Genomic DNA, 23,495 nt, shown 5'->3' with positions numbered 1-23,495 from the left:
AAGCACGTTTGTAAGGCCGTAGATCGCGGGCTGTTCTGGCCTCCTACCAACAGTTTAAAAAGGTTACTGAGCTTCAAAGGGAGCAGTGACAATTTACAAGAAAGATTTCGGGAACTGAGGACAAGAATTGCAGGGAAAGGCTGAATAGGTGACGAATTTATTCCCAGAAGAGCATGAAAATGAGTGGAGATCTTACAGAGGTACAGAAAATAATGGGAGTTATAGACAGGGTGAATGCCCGGAGATTTTCCCCATCCTCTGAGTGAATCAACAACTAGAGTTCATAGGTTTTGAGAGAAGGATGTCGAGCGATTGAAGAAGGACCTGTCTGCGTAAATAGAAGATGTAAATTCAATGGTGTCACTTCAGTGAAGTTTAAGTGGGTATGTGACTCAGAGACGGATGGACGGTGAAAATAAATGTGAGGAGCCGATATTTCATTGCGAGATGATCCAGATCGGCCGAAGAGCCTATTTCCCTTCAGTAATAATCTATAACTCCATGAATATCTCTGCCCATTTCGCCATTCATTGTCTGCTCATTTTCCACTTCATCGCCAATGTAAATTTATGCAGAATAAGCTCGCCTTTCAAACACTTCCCTCTGCTCTTGCACTCTGTGCTTATTAAGGAACTCGTACTAATGAGCAATTCCTGGCTTAATTGGGGAAAAAAAGTCTCACCACTCTGTATCCCTTGTGGAACTCGTACCAATGTGCAGTCCTCGATTGTCTCGAGAAAGTCTCATCCGGCTGTATCCATTGGCGAACTGGTATCGATCAGCGATGTGCCAAACTGATATCACCACTATAGGATGACTCGCCACTCTGTATGCACTGTGGAACTCGTACTGATGCGTGGCCCTTGGCTTCTTTGAGAATTTCTCAGCGTTGATAACACGCTTTCCCTCTCGCACATTGAATGCTATTTGAGAGCCTAAAGGCGCTAGTCTTACCTTTTCTTATGAATTGCTTTCATCCCTATCTCGTAAACAGCTGCTATTTGTTGCGACAGCAATTCATTTCCATTCCTACTCTTCCATTTTATAGTAAACGGCGCCATTATCCAAGACATTAGGTTAACTGATTAATATATCAACCCTCGCACTGAATTTGTTTATAACTTTGCGCAATATGTGTTGTTAGCAAGGCGTCATTTATTATGTGTCTCGAATTGCTCTTCAGATGGCAATGAAGAACTTAACTTCTACTGCAGCCTTTCGAGTAGCAAATGGAAAGACGTAGAGAAGAACGGTGACGGACGGAGATATATTTCTCGGCAAAGCAGGTTTCTGACTCGCACGGGACCTCTAAGGTGCTGAGAATTGCCTGTAATCGTGGTCACTATTACAGACGCTGGAGGTACTGTCTGGTTCAGCATTGAACACGGTTCACACTGCAGAATGTAAAGTGATGAAGCCAGTTTCCTTTTCTGGATGACATCAACATTCCTAATGACTTGCTGAAGATGTAAGCGTGGACAGAAAGTAAGATATGTTGAGAGGCGAGTCACAGAGCAAGTCTCCGTAATGAATCTCTGCATCTGGTGGCAAGGCAGATTGAAAATTGGTTCGCCAATCTACCTAGGATTCATTGAGTTCCATTCTGATAGACCGGCCGCTGACCCAATTTGGATAGAAATACTAGGAATGATTAACACGTCCATTCGTTCATGCTAAACGCATGAATTTGAGAGTGTGAGATCAAAGCGGTGGTGTTCCACAACGCGGTACCCTAATCTAAGTTGGGTATCACCAATATGGAAACTCCCGCAGTTTGTTTTAGGGCAGATTTAGGGGTTGGCACAAACCCTATGCACAACAACTATGCACAAGAATTTGGGGATACGCGCAAATTTAGGGGTTTGGAGTCAATTAGGGGAGCGTAATTAGATGATGTGATGTTTGTATATTCCGTGGGCGGTTTGTTTACCGATCAACAGTTGCGATTGCATTTTGGGGTGCGTGCGAATTTTAAATGTCGAAACAGCCATTGTCTGAACTGCTGGACATGAGTTCTGCTTTGGAATAATTTATTATGTATGTGATGTGTCAGCGTGTTTGGAGTGCGCACTGATTTGTTAATGTGCAGAGGATTTGAGGATTCATGGCGAGCAGTTTTGATTTATCAATGCAAAGACTCTGCTAAAGTAAATTCCGATAATCCGGAGCGCTGGGTAACTTTACAGACTATTGGTCTAATTCTATAACGATTCGCTAAAATAATTTCAATTCACATTTAAAGGTACTGCGCTGTGCTTTTGGAAATTACTGCAAGTTTGAAGGGAATGCGATAAGAGAACCGCCGGTGAGAATTAGGGAAGAAACGTAGACGTCACTCGAAATACAGTCTCAAACATATTTGGGTGTGTTGGCCGATCAAGATTTGCACACGAATGTGTTGAGCGCGGATTGTTAACGTCGAGACTGTAAATTTCTTAAATGGTTCGAATGAATCTTGCTTGGGAAAATCTCATGGGTATGTGGGGCTGTCAGCGGGGTTAGGGTGCGCGCTGCATTGAGGATTGCGCAGAAATTAGGCCTGTCAGCGAAAATGGGTTGCACAGGGTCTCGGGGTGCACATGGATGCACACGGATTTTTTGGGTTTGTTCTTGAATATGGGGGTGCACTGGTAATTGGGGATAACATATTTCGGGGTGTGTAGCCGAATATGGTGTCGACACGTTTCTGTGGGTGTAACTGGATTGTGGTGATCTGTGTGGGTCGGCGGATTTGGTGATGTGCTCACGATCTTTGGGATTACTGTCAAGGCAGCCATTTAGTGTTTGAAATGAATCTTCGTCTGGGTCATTGAATGTGCGGGTTAGGGTGCACATATATTTCGGGGTGCACTCTTACTTGGGAATGAGCGCAGATTTTGGGCTTTACACGGATTTTTGAGATACGTGCATACTGTTGAGTATGAAGGTGTACATGAATTTGAGATGATGAGCAAATCCGGATGCGTCTGCCGATCTGCAAACAGATTTTGGGGCACGTGAGGATCTTTAATATCGAGACAACGCTTTTCTGAATAGTTTGAAATGATTCCAGCTCTGAGATAATCCATTATGCATTTGGGGAGTGTCAGCTTATTTGGGGTGCGCGCTGATTTGCAGATTGTGCAGATGTCGAACAGTGTCGGCAAATTTGGATAGCACATTGATTTAGGGGATTGCGCGGGCGAACATGGGGATGTTTGCGGCATTTGGGGTACACACAGATTTGTGTTGTCTGCGGACTTGGAGTTGTGACGTACCAGACTCTTCGTTCATGTCCAGATAAATCGATAAATGTCCATAATAAATCGATTATGCATCTGGGGAGTGCCTGCGTGATTGGAGTGCACAGCGATTTGGGAATTGCGCAGAATTAAGACGGTGTCAGCAAATTTGGCTTGGCATGTGAACAGATTTAGTCATGTGACCGCCATTATAAAGGTACACACAGTCGTCGGGATGCTCGTTAAGGGTGTTTAGGCCAGTATTCAAATGTTTACGGATTTCGGGGTTCTCGGAGATCTGTGGCGTCTGCGGATTGAGACGTATCTGCAGGTTTCATTTGCAGATATTTTCAAAACGAATGTACTTTGAACTGTCGACGGTATTCCTGGTATTTTATGGTAAAGGGTAGACATTTTGTGAATCGCTTAAAATAATCCTTGCTCGGAGATACTCTGCTGTGCATCTGGGGGTGTCAGCGGATTTGAAGTGCACTTCGATTTGTGTGTGCGCTCTTTTCATGTGCGCATATTTCTGGGTGCAGATGTTTGGGGGGTACAAACGGATTTAAGCATGCGTGTAGTTCTAAGGATGTGCTCTGGAATATGGGGGCGTACACGGAACAGTAAATGTGCACAGATTTGGGTATCTCGGCATATTTAGGGTTTCACACGAATTTGGGTGTGCATGCGGATTCGAGGTGTCTGTGTACTTCGGACATATTTGCGGTATCAGCAAATTTGGAGGTATGATGAAGCTCGAGTCTGTTTCAATGAAGAAGCTATTTTGTGAGCACTCCGAAATGAATCGTGCTCAGGTATAACCTAATGTGAATGGTGAAGTGTCAGACGGTTTGGGGCGGCGAATTTGTGGTCGCATATCGATTTAGGGGAGCACATGCTTTCAGCTGTCTGTGGATTGGGGTGTGCACGCTGATGTCGGGGTTGCTTCCGGATTTGAAGGTGCGCACAGACTTGGGGAGTAAACATGAAATTGGTACACACGGAAGTGGGAATAAGCATAGAGTTAAGAAAATGTCGGCCAATTTGGGCTGCGTTGTAATTTGGAGCTGCGCAAAGATTTAGGGATAGGTCTCCCAAATATGGGATGCACGCAGGTTTTGGAATGTGCAGATTTCAGGTTGTTGTATCGAATACTTTGCTACTTTAAGGCTGGGGGTACGTGCAGATTAGTGTCCGTCAGCTGTGCTGTCTGGTATGGCAGGGGCCGGTGTGGGTGAAATTTCACAGGATCGAGAGAAGCTGAAGAGGTTTGCCAACTTAGTTTGTTCCATCTTGGGTACTACCCTACAATCTACAAAGGACATCTTCAAGGATTGGTGGCTCAGAAATTCAGCGTCCGTTATTAAAGACCTGCCGCGCTCAAGGCATGCCATTTTCTGACTGTTACCGTCAGGTATCAGGTATAGAAGCCTGAAGAGACATACATAGCGAGTATGGAACAGTTTCTTCCCCTCTGACATCCGACTCCGAAATAGACACGGCACACTTGGACACTAATTCACTTTTATATATATATATATATATATATATATATATATATACATATTATTTCTGTTTTAGACACGATCTTTAATCTATTCAATATAGGTATACAGTAATTGATTTACTTCTGTATTTATTGTTGTTGGTTTTTTCCCCCTCTATATTAGATTATGTATTGCATTGAACTGCTGCTGCTATGTTAACAAATTGCACGACACATGCCAGTGATAATAAAATTGATTCTGATTCTGGTTCAATGGAAATGTTCCTTTGCAATCCACAGCACCTCCATTTTTTCTATATCTTTTTTTCAAACTTGCTAACCCGTGTGTCCACATTTTACGCCAAGTCATTTATATACACTCAGTGTGGCCACGTTATCAGGCAGCTCACGTCGCCGATGAATTGACTACTGAGTATAAGTTCATGGTATTCTTCTGCTCTAGAACATCCTGTAAGTTTAGATGTGTTATATATTCAGATATGCTCTCCTTCCCAACACTATTGCAACCTATTGATATTTAAATTAGTATTTCTTTGCTGACCACTTCAATCAGTCTGGCCATTCTCTTCTGATCCTCTCATTAATAAGACATTTTGCCTATAGAATTGCCACTCACTAGGTTTCTGTTCGTTAGGTTTTCGTACCTACAGACTGTTGTGAGTGAAATTCCCAGGAGATCAGCTGTTCCTGAGATCTTCAAACCACTTAAAGTCAACGTTTCTTAAATTAGTTTTTTTCCACACATGCACAACGAAACAACGTCACCACGTCTCCAGCCTTTATGCATTCCATTGTGTCTACGGCATTGGCTGGATTGATACGTGTACTGTGTGCGCCTGGTCAGGCTCTGGAGATTTAGTGGCCTTTATTTTAAACTATCAAGCACCATATCATCGTTGACTTACTCTAGATATGTACTCTATGTACCTTGATTTATTTCTCGGCGGTTAAAATACAAGAAAATATATTCGCACTGAAGACTGTGCCCACCCGCTGTGGCACCATGCATAAACGATCACATAGATGTTTGAGGGCCTATATCCCCTCAACTAGTTATTCCACAACACAGTTATGATTTACCTTTAATCGTCAGATTTAAAGATCGCACCATCCATTATGTAAATAATAGTTCCATCTTGAGAAGGCAGCAACATCTGCCTTCAGTGTTTCCCTTCATCCCAGTTGCCTGTAACTGTCCTTGGGATCGGCATGTTTTTTTTCCTGGTTTCGAACTCGATAACTCGTGCCATCCAATCTTCCATACTCCTGCCAGATCGTAAGGGAAGGAATTTGTTGAATGCAGTTTATTCTGAAAGGCACGAATTTTCCACGTACTTTGACAATTTAAAGCGGACTTCCAATTAGCGTTTATCGCGGAGTCCTTGAGTTTCTAAAATGATTCGTCTCGGGCTACCGATGGTTCTTTTGGAATTCCGATGAATAACATTTTTGATTCTGTTTCAACATAGCAATCCATCGCTCTTCCGCAATTCTGTTTGCTGTTGTTTTTCTGTCAGTGCGCAGGTGACAAACAGATTGGTTATCTAACATCTAGGCGCCATTAATTTAATGTTGCTGACACCCTCCAGCTCTGATTCTCCGATTCTCGATTAACCGTGGTTAAATTCGGTTTTCCTGCTTCCCAAGTCTTGTAAAATATGGAGTATTTCCAATACTGCAATGCATTCCCTTTTTACTTAGCTAAGTGGCAAACTCCTTCCAGATCTTCACAATCTCGAGTTACAATCATTCCCATATTTTACCTTTAAAAAATCAGCGTGTCTACCTCTGCCATATTTAGAGTATTTTCCGCGGAATCCACAGCAGCGTATCTCAATCACTACAGTAAAACTGGCCGTGCGTCGCGCTTTCCAGTCTCTCGACATTAAATTTTGATTTGGTACTTTTCACGGTTTATAAAATTTAGCTCAGCTCCTGGAGACTTATTCCACGCCACCTAGGAATCGGGGTTTAGTCAACTGTAGTAGTTTACAGATGTCTATGTCTCGGTACCAGGATAGAGTAAGACTTCTAGTACCAGTCCTACTCACATTGAATTCTTCTAAAACACATTACATAAAAAAGAACAAGGAACAGTTGGCATTGCAATCGTTGTGTCATCAGTTGTTGTCGACTCTACAATGGGTAAGGTGCACTCAGTTGGAATATTCTAAAGCTTTTCTGATACTTCGCTAAATTCAGCTGTTACCCGTCCCGCTTTCGTCCGAAGAGATCTCATGATTCCATTTGTTTTTCTCTCTCCTGTTGTCTCTGACTTGGCTGGGGCAATTACAATAACTGCTTTTCATAACTGTTTCCTTCTGATTCTGAATGTGATATCCTCAGCTTCCAGTTGAAACCTGGAGGTGATTGCTCAAACCTCTGAAAATGCTGTAGTTCCTCATTCTCACCATCCTCAATTGCTAAAAAATATGAGAACTTCATCATCTCCATCCAGAACATCAGATGCTTTTGGACCACAGTTACGAGAGGACGCTAAAATACTCCGAGGCGTTTCAGTTTGGTCACTATGACACCAACCGAACATATTATGAGCAATCTTGATTTGACAGGCTGACAGACTAGCTCTGTCAACGACACCATATGGTCCTACAGATCTCCAAGATATCAATAGACATGGCTGATGAACTGAGATCAGAGCCTTATTTTTTTACCATGTTCCACTCTTAAGTCCTGTTCGCACGATAAACACATTTTGTTCTGAACTTTCCTCGGTCTGATGCTATGGGCGGAGATACAGTTTGAATGACGCTTCCTCGTTTACAATAGCTTCATTCTCAGTCTCTGATAAATCCGGCCAATCAGGAAATCTAACGCTCCCATTTCACTCCCGGTGATCAACCTAGAAATGATCAATCCAGTAGGTTTTGTTGGTCCGCTGTATCAGAAGGACATAAGGTGAGACAGTAACGACTGTGATCCAGTGCTGTTCAGCCATTTTAACTAGCATTTTTTCAATGTTCCATTCATGTGTTCAACCATTTCCCTGCATTGCTTCACAAGGAATGAGGAACCAGTGTTTCCTACTTTACAAAACCTTTGCAGTGAGGTGCAGACGCTGATCTGAAAATAGACCCATCTTTATCTTGACCAAGCCCATTAGTATAAATTATCTTGGTTTCTGTGACATCACTCTTGACTCCATTTGCCACATCAACCCCCCCCCCCCCCCACCCCACACCTTGTTCTTGGTTTGGCCAACTCATTGAGCTTCCTTTTCCCAACCAATGTTGTTATTTTTTTTCTGTGAGCGTTCACATTAAAAGAAAATTCCAAATGTGTTTTATTTTGCCTCCTCAAACATATACCGCATGCGGGGTGTTGGTGGTAGAGGTTTACCCTCGGCTGAAATGTAAGATCTGGCTTCCCATAATGGAAATTATTCAGCCAGACTATCGCAGACACACACACTGTATGTGTGTAATACCGTCCCTGAAAGATATTCGTCTGGGTTGCTAACAATAAAAGCCATTAAAACAAGTTCTGGCACTTGTGTACACATTAGTTTAGGCAGATGTCTTGTAATACTTTCTATCTGTACTCTTACCCCCTCCGCATGTATATGATAGATCCTGCAAACCACTCTTCGTCCCGAACTAATCGCCATCCGTCAGTAAATATCCATAAATATGGACATTGCATTCGCATGGCCCTATTGGCCTCTCTTGATTTTAATTTAATATGAGAATGAATGGTCCTTTCCTTTGTTGTACTATTGTCACCGGGTACACATGAGTTTCATCCCGATAAGTTCAATTCTCAACGAGCGTGACAGCACTGCTAACTCATTCAACTAGGGCGTCACAGCCCTGTAATAACAATTTCGAACTGACTAGTGGAATTTGACTGACAGTTGCATCTTTCTTACTGTCACCCAGATGAATTGGAGTATGCTCAGGTCATTGAGCATCAAATGGTCATTGAATTAAAAGCCAGAATATAAATAAAATATTTAACTGTTCAAATAATCGATAATGACCTTGGGATGTTAGATATCTCGTTTCGTCGGGATAAACATTCGATCTGCAAATGTCACTGGCGTCAGTCGGTCATCTTTGGAGTTACAAAGCTGATACTGTTTTGCTGGCGGCAGCGATCTCGAAAGAGAATAGCTCGGAGAGGCCTGGGTCTCAATCGAAGGTGCTGTTGCAAGATCTGTTTTAAGATCTGATTCTGCCTTGTTCTGGTTTCCCTTCCCATGCGACGCCTACCCTCAAGAGTTTCATGAGTGGGTACGCATTGGTGACACTGCCAGCGATGTGATCTCTGCAAGAAGCTGATAGGTGAAGCCTGGTGGCTGAATGGTAAAGATCTGCAGAGGAACGAATCTAATTCGCAAAGGGAACGGACGTAAGGAGAAAGCGAAGGAGGAAGGGGCCAAGTAGCAAGTGATAAATAAGTGAGAACAGAAAAGATGTAAGAGTATGGAACAGAAAAAAAATGTGTTTTTTTTATTATTTAAGAAGATTTAAACTTTTTTTAGTGTAGGCATCCTTCGAAGTTAGTTTGCAGTGAAGTAGCAAATGAAAAACACAAGGAATGCTGGAGATGCTGGAAATGAATGCAGCACAGAAATAATGGTAGATGAACGCAGCAGATTAGGCAGCATCTATGGAAATAAATAAACAGTTAAAGTTTAGGATGAAGTCCCTTTTTTAAGGGTGTGCCTACCAGCGTATGACTGAACTTGGGTAATATTCTCTAGGAATCCAGTATGCCGGATATACTGATATGTTACAAACGTAAATAACTTCCTCTGTAGAGGGACTGGGACAGTCACAAACACCCAGTGACGTCCGTCATGTTCATTTTCACGAGTAGTCTTAGACCCATTCAAGAGAATGTGATGAAGAGCAGACTCACATTTCTTAGGCCGCTATCACTCAACTGTTCTGTCCATATTTAGACCAGGAATTGGGGCCTAATTATATGGATACTTGAATACCATGCATACCGGACTATAGCATTGGTAAACAGTTCATCCACCGATTCCGGTGTCTAAAGTGAATTTGTAAATGATCGGGAGATTTAAAAAAAATATCCAGCAATATGAGAAGTTTGGATGAGCTGTTGGCATTTGAAAAGGTATCCCATTTGCTGCAAACGAGATGCTGCAGTTTCAGCAGTTGGTCTGATAGGATTAAATGTTTTGGGTCTGCTCATTCGATCTCAGTGATTTACAAAATCTGCCACGTCGGGAACGTAACTGAGATGGCGTCATCTGTTTGTTCCCATTTCTGGAATCCAATGGTAGTCGTTGTGAACCATTGTCCCAGGGGAGGTCATAAAGGATATAAATTGCATCGGCAAATAATTCAATCAAAGAGACTGCCTGTAACGTAAACGGACCGGCTAATTGCGTGAAAAGAAAATGCTTGAAGCGTATTACCGTGTCGAGGAAATATTTTATGTCTTCATTGCCCTGATTGGCGTTCCAGGTAAGCGAATCCAAGAACACAGTAACCCTGTAACTGAGACGTTTTCGTGCAGGACACTGGGAGTTTGTTTGTTTGTATTTTGTTTACTAGATCGGCGACCTGCATCCAAAGCCTCGTGCGGTGATAATCCTTTGCTCATTTACACAGTTTTCCTCCCGTAGTTTGCCTATTACTTGCAGCAACGTGACTGAGAAAACTCTATGAAACGTACGGTAGAGCTGTAAATGTAAGCAGCCTTCACGGACACTATCTAGGTTGGTGTGCCAGCGCTGAGCAAAGGAAACTCATCGGAAGGGTATACTAAGATGGTTTCCGTTGGTAAGTTCCCTCACCGGGCACATAATAGCAGGACATGTCACAGCAAAAAAAAAAAAGAATTGTACTCATTGCGACACTAGTCCTGTAATGAATCCGTTTTCTTCTGAACAACGGACTAGCTTTGTCTGTCCTCTGAACGTCTTCTTCCTTCCCTTCGGTGTCCAGTTGCTTTGCTTACACGCTCTGCACGGGTTAAAAAATGGAAATCTGCTTGATTCGTCCAATCTTTCTGCGCCCAATTCATCCCTAACTTGACTTGTTGGTAACCAGAGTCAGGGGTACTCTCAGTATCCACTCTTCCGAGGCAAAGGTTTTTGTTTGATTTCGTTGATTAAATATATCAGCCACTTTTCTTGTGAGGTATATATTGCCATCCCTAATGCCTCTTAATTCTGTTTCTCCAGTGAATTTATTGGCGATTACAGTCTTGTCCCAGAGGAAGTGCGGTTTGTCTACCTGCACCACTCGCTACTTGGTGGCCATGGCAACGGCAGATCTGAAGGTCATTATCACGGAGGTAATTTTGTATCGGATCAGCAAACATTATTTCCCAGTGAGTGTCCTGAACATTACTCCCGTGGACAGTGTTAGAGTTGTCTTGTGTCTTATAGCCCTCGATTGATCTGTCTGGTTCACTGTCGCTTTCACATTTGATCGCTTTGTCGCCATTTGTTGCCACAAGCTGAAAGCAAAATATTGCACCGGGAAAACAGCGACCGAGGTTCTGGGAGCAGCTGGCGTGCTCTTCTGCATGAAAAACGTCCCATTCTACTTCACGCTTGAACCGGGAGAAATTATTAACGATGTGCCGTGGTTCACTGTTGTAAAATTAAGTTACTACACTGATCCGGGTTGGATTGGATTTGACTGGTTTGATACGGTATTAACTCCATTACTGCCTTTCACTGCAATTCTGCTGCTCAACGCTCTGACAGTCAGACACATCTTAGTGGCCAGTCGGGTCCGGAAGGGGCTGAGGGGTCAGAGCAAAGGGGAGAGTCGCAGTGACCCAGAGATGGAGAGCAGGAGGAGATCAGTGGTTTTACTCTTCACTCTCTCCGGCAGCTTCATCTTGCTGTGGCTGACAGCTGTTTCACAGTTCCTCTACTATCAGTTAACAGGAACAGGAGGCGAGTGGAATGATTCTGAATATATATTTTATAAAGTCGCTTTTTTGCTAAGAACATTAAGCTGCTGCACGAACACATTTATTTACGTGGCGACCCAGTCAAAGTTCAGGGAGCAAGTGAAAAATCATGCCACCTCAGTTTTTGCGTTCATTACGAAAACTAGCTATTGGGTGGAGTCCAGAGAACTTTGCAATGTTTTGCGTTCCATTTCCCGTTACGGAAATTTGGTCTAAACTCGAAAAGACTTCACCTTTGCATATTTAATCAGCGACTAGCACCCAAATGCCGATCCAATGAGCACAGGTATTTGCAAAGAACAGTTGTTACAACCAATTGCCTAGTTTGGTAAATACTGACCAGCAATGACCGTTGTCAATTCCCGCCCCCCCCCCCGTCAATACGTAGGGATTTTCCAGATACGCAATATCTGGGTGTCACACATGTTTACTTACCAACCACTGATATCGATCTCCGAAGCTACACCAACAGTGATGCAAAACCCCCGTAATTCCATGGTAGCAGTCGTTAGATTTATTCTTGTAAATGACGATATCTGTTAGAACAGATATCGTTCAAATCTTTGTGATTTCTCGAGGTTAATGCGCCATTGCAACGGATGATTGAGGTACAGTCTTTCTATGGCATTGATAGTGACGACAGAGTCTATAGAGGTATGTTAACATCTAACAGCGATGCGTTTGATTGTAGAAAATATACTGAGTGCTGGCTATGCCGATTGGCAAGACTATCTAGTGGAAGGCTGGCGTTCCTTTCAAAGAACGATTTATTTGCTTCAGTGTTTAACCAAAGGTGGTTTCCTGTAATTAAGAAAAATCTCTGCAACAGTTCTGCTGAGGCCTGTACATATGTTCGTGGAGACCATATTATTTTTGTTTCTGCTGTCCTGCAATTGTTGCTGTGCCGACTCAGTCCTTCCTTAAATGACTGAGCCAATGTGTTAAGAAGGAATCTGCTGAAACGAAGCTGACCTGGCCCATTTGCAGCGAATTGTGAGACTGTGGATGTGATCTCAATATACCAATGTTTCCTTTCATAGAGATGTTCTTCTCGTTTAATAAAATATCCAACAATTACCAGCTCGCATTTCACCTTTGTGATTGCATGCTGCATCTACATGTTACCAGAAAAGTACATGCCAATTGCCTAGAGTCTCTAAAATAATAACTGATTTTGCGTCTTTCTGGAACTTCTGACCACAATCAGACACTCTCATGTAGATTCCAGCTTAACATTACGGATTAAATGAAATTGGATTTAATTTCAGGCTGTGCTGCGATGTTGACTCTCAGCGAAATCACTAATACAAATTTGAAAGCTGGAACAGAGGCACTGGACCAGATGATGCTACGCGGTGTTAGCCTATCGCCAACTGATATAGATTTGGTAATACTCTGCGCATATTTTCAATAATTTAACACTCGTACTTTAATGTCTCCAGATAAATATCACCGTAACTATGGTTACCCCAGGGCCACTAATTAAATCCAGAATTCTATTGTTCCTATGGTACCAATACTGACTCCGAATACCTCTCCAAACTCCAGAAACTGAAATAAGTCCTTTGGCTGAACGATTCTTTCTACTGACCACAGGGAGTCAAATGCTCCCCCTTGTAAGTTTATTGCCGTTTGAAAGCATGAATATGTGAGTGGAGAATGAAATCCAAGCTCCTTCTTGACGCTTCCCCACAATATAGTGGGCATGTTCGATTTTTAACTATGGTTAAAACATATAAAGACCTGTTCCAACATTAAGTGATCCCGACCTATTCCTATAATATACACGGAGGAGTTCGTTCAGGTGAATTCCCTAATGTGACAGCGTGTGTGGTTGTATCTATCTATTAGCTGCACTGTCCACCTTACATCTAATATGGAAAATTGTGGTTCTCTAAATTTTGCTTTGTAACCCTTGGTACATAATTGAACCACAAACCGCATACTTGATGTGTTGAGTAGTTTAACGTGGGGTGATTGATAATTCGTGGCCTCGGGTAGAAGCAGCCAATTTCAGAAAATCTGGCACTTTTATTTTTCAACATAGTCCACTCCTACATTTACACACTTAGTCCAGCGGTCGTTCAGTATACGAATCCTGGACCTCCAGAAAGTGTCTACAGATGGGTGCTCGATAATTCCGTGGCCTACGGTTCATAGGGATCTGTTATAGAGCTCTCTTTACATGCGCATGCAGCTCAACCTTTGAGTGATTATGCAGAAAGGTTGAAGTTAATAACTCATCTCCTCACACACAAAATGCTGGTGGAACACAGCAGGCCAGGCAGCATCTATAAGAAAAGCACTGTCGACGTTTTGGGCCGAGACCCTTCATCAGGACTAACCGAAAGGAAAGATAGTAAGAGATTTGAAAGTAGTGGGGGGGGGGGATACGAAATGATAGAAGAAGACCGGAGGGGGTGGGATGAAACTACGAGCTGGAAAGGTGATTAGTGAAAGTGATACAGAGCTGGAAAAGGGAAAGGATCATGGGACGGGAGGCCTCGGGAGAAAGAAAGGTGGGGGGGCGGAAGCACCAAAGGAAGATGGAGAACAGGCAAACAAATAAATATGTCAGGGATGGGCTAAGACGGGGAGGTGGGACATTAACGGAATTCAGAGAACTCAATGTTCATGTCATCACGTTGGAGGCTACCCAGCCGGTATATAAGGTGTTGTTCCTCCAACCTGAGTTTGGATTCATTTTGACAGTAGATGAGGCCATGGATAGACATATCAGAATGGGAATGGGACGTGCAATTAAAATGTGTGGCCACTGGAAGATCCTACTTTCTCTGGCGGACCAAGCGTAGGTGGTTAGCGAAACGGTCTCCCAGTCTGCGTCGGGTCTCACCAATATATAAAAAGCCACACGGGGAGCACCGGTCACAGTATACCACAGCAGCCGACACACAGGTGAAGTGTCGTCTCACCTGGAAGGACTGTCTGGGGCCCTGAATGGTGGTGAGGGAGGAAGTGTAAGGGCAGGTGAAGCAGTTGTTCCGCTTACAAGGATAAGTGCCAGGAGGGAGATCGGTGGGAAGTGCAGTCGCTTGTTGCTGACCTAACTTTAAGCTCCTCCCAATCGTCATAACCTCAGTTTACAATTCATTTCAACCACAGAGCGGTTGCTGAGGCCAAATAATTGGCGTTTTTAAGCGGAGATTTATAGCAGTGTAATTCACAGGGCCATCAAAGTTTATATAAAGAAGGCAAGAAAAACGTGCTGGGTGGAAAAAAAACCATTAACTATCATCAGCAGGTGTTCTGGTCACGTTGCCTCACTAATGTTCTAGATGCAATAGGAAAAGTTATGATGAGTAAACTTGCATAAATGTGTTGCACACAGCGGCCAGTCACTGAAACGATGACATTTTTAATCCGCTCTGATTCCCCTTTCCATCCGCCGTATCCTGGACTCGGGAATATCTGCTGTGAAGCGAGTTGCTTCCCCACTTGAGATTCCCTTGCAATTAACCTGTTTTGCAAACCCCCAGTGTTCCCGAAGTTAATCGCTGACTGTCATCTACACCCTAGGGCGTTGCGGAACATTAACCAGGTCCCTCTGCTTTTAAGACCTTCGGACGTGTGCACCATATTATCAAAGGGAATATTCACATTTCGGCTGCTAAAGGAACTATCTCCCTTTGAAAAGCTCTCGGGATGTTTTCAGAGCCCGGCGTTCATTTTTCATGTTTCCACTTTGCCGTCTCACCATCATAACATGTCCACGTTCTCTTATTGTGAACATTTATCTTAACCCTTCCTCTTCTGCCTATGTCTGCGCTCCCCTGCTCAGTTTCCACCTACGTGAGCAGTCTTCCCATATAAAAAGTAAGATTATTGTGAGCATTCATACTGCATTTCTTCCTGATCATTTTAACTAAACATCGGTCGGAATACAAACTAGTACATTTGTAAACGCCTTTCCAACTTCCGTATGGTGCCAGAGTTACTGCTGAAGCAAAATAAGAATTGTCTCTGAGAATGTAATCACGAGTTCCCTCTTCGGGATATGGCTATCCTCCTCCCCTCTGTGTTCGTAAAATGCATTTTCCGATTGGGATCCAAACATTATGAAATACAAAGTTCCTGAAAGTACATTTTCACGCCGGCTGCATTTGGCGGTGCTCGGAACCTAAGCAACCTAGACCACTGGAAGTCCTTGAAATATCGATCATGACGTATTGTGCTGGTGGCAAATCCACGTCAATGTTGAAGAAAAACATAATGAAAAGGATTTGAATATTTGCTAAATGTGTCCAGTGAAGGAGACGGAGAGAATCGTCGTATAATTTGAAGCTAATATTCACTTCCTCATTGCAAACAGGAAGAGAGGTGCAGTCACTGGGAATTGGGCTGCTACTCCATTTGCAAATCGCGGTGCCCGGGTGACGATCAGTGGCGGGAAGCTGCTCTTCATCTAAAGGTGGAGGCTGTCAAGGATACTCAGTTCACGGCAGTTGAGATGCCGCAGATTTCATCGCTGATACTCCATTCAGCTCTGTTTGTCTCATCACGAACGGAGTTTCCCAGTCATTAGCCCTCGTTACCCGTGTTCTTCACTCTCTGGTTCTTTACTGATATTCGGTCCAAACAGATTGGATTGAGTTCACACTCACATGCAAGACGGTTTAATTTTTATTGAGTAATAGTTGCCACGATTATATTATTCCCTCATGTACACTAATTTCTAACATTGTCACACACAGAAAAGAGTCCATGTTATATGTTTGCTTTGAGATAATCCTTCATTGTGCGCTACCCTGACCATTTCCTTTTTCGCGGTGAACATGGTGACCATATTCATCCTGTCTCGGGGAAGTTGCAGCCTCTCCTGGGTTGTCACTTGCTATCTGGTTGCCATGGCAGTGGCAGATCTTCAGGTTCTTATTCTGGACGCGCTGCTGAGCAAGATTCCTCTCACATACATGACATTCCAAGTCCTCCTCCAATCAGTGACCAGTGGGTGTAATATCCACGCTATTCTGCTTCAGACGGTCACCGACTGTTCAGTCTGGTTCACCGTCACTTTCACCTTTGTTCGGCTTATCGACATTTGTTGCCAGAAGATGAAAACAAACTATTGCAGGGCAAAAACTGCGGGTGGAGATTTGGGAACTGTGACTGTAATCAGATGTTTAAAGAATATTTACTGGCATTTTCGGATCTCAAAAAAATACACATGGATCTTTGATCTATTCGTTTCCATGTAGAGAGCGTATTATTTGCGTTTATTTGTGGCGATTAATATTATACTATTTTATTACTTCTCCACCCCTGTGCTCCCATTTCTCCTGGTTCTGTTGACGAACGGCTTCACCGTCCGGCACGTCTTAGTCACAGCAGAGTCAGGGTTCCCGGAAACTGGCGGAGGGCCAGAGACCCGGAGATGGAGAAACGCAGGAAATCCCTCGTTTCACTGCTGATCGTCTCGGGCAATTTCATCCTGCTGTGGGCGCTGCGTGTTTTCTGTGTTTTCTGCGTGGAATCGGCTGTATGTTTTCACCACGTCTGTGGGTCTACCTGAATCGCTGCGAGAGCTGGGCGTCATTCTGCAGCTTCTGAGCTGTTGTACAAACACGGTCCTTTACACCGTTACGCAGACCAGTTTTCAGAGAGCAGCGAAAGAATGTGGTAGAATCTCCGTTCGCTCTCATTTTTGCGAAGAGGTCTTGTTCTTGCGGTGTCGCCCGAGCTGACCCCACTAAATTTCAATACATTGCGGGCACTGTCTGTCCCTCGGGGCCTGCTGCTATCCTCGTTCCTCTCACAACCCACAAGTGACAGTTACAGCGAACGGTCTCTTATACAGACGCAGTGTTTTTCCTTGCGATACATTGGTCCAGCTGCAAGTCCATACTCCTTCGAGGGCTTCACTGTTTCCGAAACAACCCGTTCATTCCGGACAGTGACGACTGAATTGATGCTGCGAGTCCATTGACGACACAACTGATGCGACTTCCTTCACCAACGATGAGCGCGTCCATTTCATGTACGTTCGCTACAACTTGCCGCACCGCCCTCAGGTCAACTTGGTCCCATTCTGACACGTCTCCTCTCTCTCGGTCACTCCATCCCCAATTCTAGAGACAGATTATCTAACAACATATTTTGCAAAGTTAAGCTACTAACCCTCACAGTTACATTTTCGACATGTCCTGCCATACGGACTCTCGCAAAAGTGTTGTTCCATTCCATTTCCTTGGATCTAAATTTCCTCTCAGGACGTTTTACAGTAAATGGAGATTCTATTCCAGCACGACCAATGCTGCCGTCACCATTCCCAGTCGCATTTCCTGTCGGTGACATCACTCCATCCCTCCGAATATAATAAAACAGATTGGGTCTCCTTGCCCTCAGGTAACACGCCAGGAGCCTCCGCCTTCAGGATATTTTCCCTAATTTCCAACAACTCCGTGGCGACTCCAGCACTAGGCATGTCTTTCCTTCCCCAATCCCCGCAGCCCGAAGACCGTTGTTTGCGCGACTCCATTGATAACATGCCGTTTCCCACATGCCTCCGTTCTTCCTGTAACCGTACTCCAGGCATTGTTCCCAAACAGGCAGTGGTAATCCAAGAACAACGGAGACCATATTTGTAATACACTTTATTAGTATTGTCCGCTGCCTTGCAAGAAATAAAATGCTGACAATGCTACAATCCAGAAAACCTATTGTCATCAATGAAGTCATCAATTTACAGTCCCTGGCAGAATTAGCGATCCCGATGCCGCATACATCGGGGATAGCTTGGTCTGACAGGGTGAAACCTGAAAGTGGTTTGGAGCTTGATGTTATACCGTTTGAGGGAGATACATATATGGACAAGGGCTCCAGCGAGTGACCACTCTCACAGAGGAACATAGAGGCATTTAACTTTGACTTCTGTTATCCTATTCGCGATAGTATAGGGAATGCATCGAACTGTTGACAGAAACGCTCACTGTATTATTTTGAAACATCACATTGTAAAGTGTTTTCCTGTGGAGGGATCCGATGTTACCGAGTCTTTTCCCGACACTTAATTTTTTCCGTTATTGGCGAGATTTTCTTAAATGAGTCTCAGATTCATTTCTGTCGGAAGTTACTATAAACAAGTTCTCGTAAATTAGTGTACAACACATCCTAAATATGAGGTATGTACCACCTGTGTACAACGGCTGCAGGCAATATGCACAGCCATAACCTAATAATAGTGAAACTTTACTTCTCCAAACTGCTGCATGCATCCCATATGATTTTTTAGAGCTTTACCCTTAGCCCTTGTTGTGCGATTCGCTGGGATGCAGGTCCCATCATGGTTCAAATGGAGCCTGTACCATTAATACAGCTTCTTCCTTCCCCAACACTGGGGTCAATTTCCATTACTTCAAACCCACTTCTTCCAGAACAGTCCTTGAGCCACGCATTTAACTGCCTAATTCTGCTGACCCGATGCCAATTTGTACGCTGCTCAAGTAGTAATCCAGAGATTGCCATCTTTTTCTTTCTGCATTTTAATGTGTCTTTTGCTGCTGAAATTTCCTTAGTAGAACCTCTTTACTCGTTCTCCTTATGTCGCCGGTGCACACATGGACCAGGACAACTATACCTTCCCCCTCCCACTACAAATTCCTCTGCGGAGCAGATACGATGTCCCGAACCCGGGCACCAGGCTTCAGCACATCCAGTCTGTGAATCTGCTGCAAGTTATTCAGTGATACCCAGTATACATTGCACAACCAAATATAATGCTTTCAGTCCTGTATTCACCCATTTTAGTTTTGCCCACCTATTATGCTTTGCCAAACCATCAGCCCTTCCTTACTAGCAGTCTCACTGCACAATGCATCTCTTTGTCAAACAGTTGCGGCATCTTCGACACTATCACGGTGATTCACGTCCCTGTGGAAAATTAATCGATGTCCACCACAAATGCTCTTGCCACTCTGCCCGGGTTTTGGTGTAACCGGCTTCTTCTGTATAGGTCGTAACTACAACCTCATTCAAATCGTTAATGTCGATGAGCAAACCGGCAACAAATCGTCCTTCAAAATTGTCTGTCTGGTGTCAGTGGTCGTATAACCAGGACTTGTGATATACAGCAGCTCCCCAATCGACCATCCTCCAGCAGCTCCCACGGCTGCACGTGGCCATATCGGTGGGGTTGGGGCGCTGAGCCGTGGCTGCAGCATGCTCAAATGTAAGCTGAAGACTCGCGGACGGAAGGAGCGTTTTATCATCTCTGTTACTTGGTCTATCTGCACAAAATTAATTCCAGGCATTGCTCAGAGGAGTAGTGGATAGAGAAGCTAAAATATGAAAAGAGGTGCAGCTTGTGTTCAGTGATGCAGATAATTAAACACACGGAGGACCTAAAATAGCGAGTTCACATCACTTACTGCTTTATACAGTTGCTTTTATCTGATCCCGAATACTGCCAATAACATAGTAAACATAATGGTTAAATATTCCTCTAACATACTGAAACACTAAATATGTTGTGATGAATGCTACAAATAACCATTCAGATTCGTGTTATTTCAGCCAGGCTGTGTAGAGCAACAAAGAGAATTATTCTACATCACGAATCAGATTGATTGCAGTCAGAAATAGATGTAGTTAACCCGTTGTAGCTCAGCACATGCAGAAATATGGAACACGTCACATGTCGGTGTAAAATGAAATTATGGCATGTTATTATTAAAGATTCTGCAAGGATTTGAAATGCTTGCTCCAATTGAAGTAAATATTCCAAGGAAGAGGTCTCTGCGGATGGGACGGATGTGAAACATAACCTTGATGAATCTGCCCGAAGTCTCCACTACTCATGTCACTGACCACGCTGATGTTGTCACTGTTCTGGATCTCCACTCACTGAACTGAGATGATGCAGGCCAAGATGCCGAAGTCATTATTATTCCACGCCGACTGTTGATCGTGATAGTAATATTATTGTCTCTAGAACCTTAACACTGACCACGGCGGTAATGTTACAGCGTGTCCTGGTCATTCACCGAAATGTATTCCTAAAGCAACTCTATTTTAGATTTCTTCTCGCAGCGGAGAGAGATTTATCCATCTCCTGGAGAGTTCCCTGCAGTCATCTGATCGCGATTATCTAGATCAAAGACAGCAATAGCTTGTTTTGTAGCTCGGACGACGGAGCGAAACGATTGAGCAACGCAGTAATGTAGTTCGCACTTTCAAATCTCTTACTATCTCTTCTTCCAGTTAGTCCTGACGAAGGGTCTCGGGCCGAAACTTCGACTGTACTTCTTCCTATAGATGCTGCCTGGCCTGCTGCGTCCCAACAGCTTTGTTTGTGTGTGTTGCTTGACTTTCCAGCATCTGCAGATTTCCTCGTGTTTGCAGCAATGTAATTTGTTGGCAAACGCGTCAGTCATTTCAACTTTACCTTCTGCGCAGTCAATTTTTCTACAGGATAAGTCATAATAAGCATCTACTTCATTACACCTGGTGGTGGAAAAGGGACAGCTTTCTCACCATGCGAGACAGGACACTACTTAGACAATAGAATCGGGTAAAGGGCTTGATAATACAGAGGAGTCTGAGGAAAAAGAAATTCCAAACATATGTCAGAAGGAATATGGACGCACTGAGTAAGGTGATTGGTGGTAGAGGGTAACCACAAATCATTTGGATGTGTTCTGTTTTCCAGTAGACTAGGAATGGTGCCAGATATAATGGAGACAAAACGTTTGCACTTCTGGACCGTGACTACTACCAGAGGCGTAGTTGAATTCTTAAATGGAGCCGACGCAGCAATGAACAAAGCAGCCGCGGATGTTAGAAGCGAACCAACTGCACAAACTCAGAACCAGAACCATGTCGTGAAATGCGGCAGCTGTACCTGGCAACACATAATAATTTAAAAAAAAAACTATAAGAATAAAAATAATAATAGAAAGTGTAAATCACAGTTAGGAGATAATATATAAAAAAGATAAATTAAATAAGTGCAAAATAGGACGAAGTGAAATGAGAAAGGGTTTATGGGTTCTATGTCCAATCAGAATCCTGATGGCTGAAGGAAAGACGCTAATCCTTTGTTATCATTGCAGATCCAGACACATCACTGACCAGACTGACAGGGCCCCTAATGATCAAATCCACAGCCCTAACCACAGTGATGATTTGACTACATATCCAGTCCCATCACTCTCCGCACTGAGAACTAAGCTGCTCGCCCAGTTCCATTATGTTCAGCACGAGTAATGACGCTGCTCCTCCAACACCATCACTGCCAATCCGAATGTGTGTCTTTAAACACGTCACTCAGCAGAACTATACGACCAAAGATGATGTCCGTTTGCCATCGATCCCTTTGTTACGGATTACAAAGGCAGGAATGAAAATATTCGTATATATTGAATTGTTACTGCCCGCCCACATGCCAGCAAACTTCACGGCTATCTGTTCAGCAAGATATAAAAGCTTTGGCATCAATAAAGGAACTTATAACACATGGACATGAAGATCAAATGATCCCTTTACACAGAATTTTCAGCAAGCAGCCAAGCTGTTGGGGAGGAACGTTCGCTGTGTTTTATTGCTATCATCACATTGGCTCGTGGTTACACGGCGTTACACATTAGTAAGGCTGAAAGAACTTGTTAAATGTACACCTAAGACATTTGTGAATTATACGTTCGTGTCTAAATGTGATTGTTGTTTAGTTGATAAGCAGATAAATAACTTGAATTACACAATCATGTGCCGTTTGTATTCAGTGTCTGGACGTAATGGTACCGACAGTACAATCTGATAACATCTTTACTTCAACAGCTATAGAACGTTACACAACTTTGCTTGTCTGATGTTTTGTGTGATGAAGAATTATGTCTTAATATAAACTACATTTAGCTACATCAGCTTGCGAAAATAAAGCAATTGTCCAAGGATTTTAAATAATATATCAATGCAGATTCTGCTCAAGTAACAGAATAATAAATTAAACCGAATAACGGATTTAGATCACTGGTGGTTGTTTGTTTTATTGTGATCTTCAATGGAGATTAAATTCTACAATGTCACAGCTTCCCCCTTTGTCTGCCAAAAATTACAAAGTATTTTCGTATAAAAATGCTGATGCTCCTGAAGCAAAGCCTATTCTGTCATGGATCAGAATCCGGGAATCCGGGAAGGGCATAATTATTTTATTATTTTAAGCACCATTTTGTAGATATTAAGGACAATTTTCTTCTATTTTAAAGAGTTAAGATCACCGAAATGTTTTGAGGTTTGTTATTTTTCTTTGTTAATTCAAACATATGTAACAACAGCAGCGCTTATCGGCACACTTCTTCCTCAGTTCCTGGGTAAACCTAGGGTTAACTCTTCGTAGTTTCATGGAAAATAATTAGTGCTTTTTCAAAGTTGGCTGCTGACGTCACTGGAGAGTTCCTCTCTCTTATTAATGAGTCGCTTTCACTCAGTTCCCTCAGTTTCAGCGAGAGCAGCCTCTCGTGCCTCGGACACAGATCCGGAGCTGAACAAAGAGTGAGAGTAAGGACAGACAGGCTCGTTCCGTCATGGATCACAATCCGGGAAGGACAGCCTGGAATATAACAGGGAATGGGAAATATATCTTCTGGATGGTTCCATATATTTTTGCAGATGGTGATTGGATAACGGTAGATTTTCGGGTCACGCATGCTTTAGTCACCATTCAAGTGATTTTCTACCCCGTCCTCGCCATCATTGCTCTGCCCGGTGAGTCTCTTTCCAAAGATAACTTATGAAGCAACATTTAACTGCACATTTTCCTTCCGATGTGCACTTCTCATTATAATAACTAATGCTGCTCTCGTACATACCAGTTGCTGATTAAGCAAACC

This window comes from Hemitrygon akajei, unplaced genomic scaffold (genome assembly GCF_048418815.1).
Source record: "Hemitrygon akajei unplaced genomic scaffold, sHemAka1.3 Scf000062, whole genome shotgun sequence".
NCBI classification, from domain to species: domain Eukaryota; kingdom Metazoa; phylum Chordata; class Chondrichthyes; order Myliobatiformes; family Dasyatidae; genus Hemitrygon; species Hemitrygon akajei.
Note: the sequence above shows the minus strand (reverse complement) of the source record.